The sequence below is a fragment of the Zonotrichia albicollis genome, chromosome 3, assembly GCF_047830755.1.
Source record: "Zonotrichia albicollis isolate bZonAlb1 chromosome 3, bZonAlb1.hap1, whole genome shotgun sequence".
Classification (NCBI taxonomy): Eukaryota; Metazoa; Chordata; class Aves; order Passeriformes; family Passerellidae; genus Zonotrichia; species Zonotrichia albicollis.
The window spans coordinates 73,070,946-73,073,362 of NC_133821.1; the positions used below are offsets into that span (position 1 = coordinate 73,070,946).

At 40.1% G+C, this 2,417-nt stretch overlaps 1 long non-coding RNA gene across 1 annotated transcript; it reads left to right on the forward strand.

Moving 5' to 3' along the window:
• The first annotated feature begins 539 nt into the window (after positions 1–539).
• On the forward strand, positions 540–2,146 carry LOC113459379 (uncharacterized). The gene is made up of 3 exons (XR_003380549.2): positions 540–677; positions 1,022–1,071; positions 1,177–2,146. It is a non-coding gene; the product is annotated as an uncharacterized LOC113459379 (long non-coding RNA).
• The last annotated feature ends 271 nt before the right edge of the window (positions 2,147–2,417 follow it).

The following is a 2,417-nucleotide window of genomic DNA, read 5'->3' on the forward strand; positions in this document are numbered from 1 at the left end:
CGTTTTCCAGCTCTCCTCCCAACACAGGGCTGTTCTTAGGCTGGCTTTTTTTTCCTCAGAGTCTTCATAGGAATTAACTGCTTCTGTGCTGGTAGGTCCCAGGCATCCCAGCAGCTTCTCTGGGGGGAAGCCCAAAGAGCTTAGTCTGACTGGGAGTAACACTTTCAAAACTGCCTGGCTGACTGGTGAAATCCCATTTTTTAAAAACAGGTCTAGCAGTAGGCTGCCTTGTGGACCACTGGAAGCACACTGCTGGGAGGCTGTGGTAAAATGCAAGGCACAGTAATCCCCATAAAACAAACCAGAATAGGCTGAATGATATTTAGGCATTAGTCCCTTGAATACTCGTGCTTTGTGTTAAATGCTGGAGGCAACACACACCATGTTCTAGCAGTGTGTCACAGCACCTGGGTCTCCCCCAGCCCAGCCACCACCACTTTTTATCTTACTCCCTGGTCAAAGAGGTCTTGCTGTGCTGGTTGAGGAGTGCCAGAATGGAGTAGCACTGCTCTAGTGGCTAAGCAGTCATTTGGCACACAAAAGTTGAAATTTCATGAGGCCCGTTCCAAGTCCTGGTGTAGCCAGTTTGGGATGGGATAAAGCTCAGCTCGCTCTTTGAAGAAATGGCATCCAATGCTTATCCCAAGCACAGGGAAATACCACTTAGGAGTCACTGGGTGAGACAGAGCATTTCAGGCTTAATCTGATTTCATATTTCCTGAAATATCTTAGGTGGCATATCAAACAAAGGAGGCAAAGTATTTTCTACTCATTTAACAGATTAGATGTATTCTAGAATGTCAAGTACCTGCACTTTGAATGTGCACAAGTATTCGATAGGAGGTGAACTCTTAAAGCTGCTCCAGAAGAGAGCAGTAGATAGACTTGGATGCTAAACATAAGAGAGAAAAACTGTGTTTTTAGACATGAAAATCCCATAGAGTACTTGAGTACATTTTTGTTCAGTTGTAATAGGTGCTAATCTTTCTTTTTCTTTTCTTTCTTTTTTTTAAAAAAACAGGTCAATCTTGAAGACACTATTGGGAACACAAGTAGGAACAGACATATACTGTAAGTGATGTTCTGTTTCAGGAGCTTTTTATGACTTTTTTTTTTTTATATGCTCCAGCTGCATTGCAGAAAGGGATCCCTGATGCTGTATTCTCTTCTTCACAGAATGAGATGTAGATGCTCTGGGTTACTCTGCAGCCAAGGACCACCAGGAGCCCCCAGCATCTCTTGCTATGAGGGACCTCAGATCTGCAGAGGTGCCTGGGGGGTTAATGGTCGATGTTCTTAAATTGCCATCCAGCAGATGAAAGACAGATGTTTACTTTTAAGACATTTTAAGACCAGGGAAAAAAGCACTTTGAAATTTGAAGAAAAAGAAACAGCTCTCTAGTCAATGCCTTGTATAGTCTTCTGCTTGTGGAAGGGATTAGGCTGAATCATGGAAAACAAAAATGTAAAGTTGCAGATTTCTGGTCTGCCACTTGTCTCAGTGTCACAGTTGTTAAATCTGAAACTTTTCCCCAAGTTTTTTAGGTTCAGTTTGAAATTTCATAATCTATTGAGAAGCTTTCTGTCTTGTGCATCACTCATGGTAAAAAGTGTGAGAAGAAAGTCAGTTCCCTATTTTTCTAAGATTGTAATACACAATGAAGGAAAAGATTTTGTTTATTCTTCAAGAGCTCTACTGACATCACACTTCTCTGAAAAATAATGGGGTTTTTTTATGCTAACAAAGTCCTTATGGTCCAAAGGCAAAGCTGGGCAAAAAACTGCTCTAGTCTTAGCTGACTAATATATTTTTGGGCAGGATTGACCCTTTGGTTATCTTACATGTCATAACTCTTTTAACTTTCAGGGGCTGCCTAAAGAAAAAGGTGAATAGAGGGCTGTAAGAAATAATTTTAATCAGCTTTTCTGAACTTTTCCATGTTTGAAAAACAACTTGTGTTCTTGTGTTACTTTGTATGTGAACTTAAATATAACTGCGATGGGACTTCTGTATCAAAAACATTTCCTCTATTAAAAACCTGGAAACAGGCTGTCATTACTCTTGCTTCTCTTTCTTCCCAAATCAAACAGTTGTGCCAGCTGCTTGTTTTGTTTAACAGTCCCAGTCAGAGAGATATCATGGCTAATCACAGTATCATTTTCTAATGTTCACTGGAAGGAAATCTCAAATTGTTCTTGAGAACCTAAATATTAGGCTTATTATAAATCTGATTAAGCAGGGGCACCAGTCCCTGAAGGCAGGATAAATGTGACTCCTAGGAAATTGTGGAAAAGAAAATCAAGCACTGCTGAAACATAATGTTCACAGATTATTGCTGGAGACTGGTCTTCCAAAATGTGTGCATTTTCTCTGCTTTGATGAATTAATCTATTTATAGGTTTCTTTTTCATTAGTT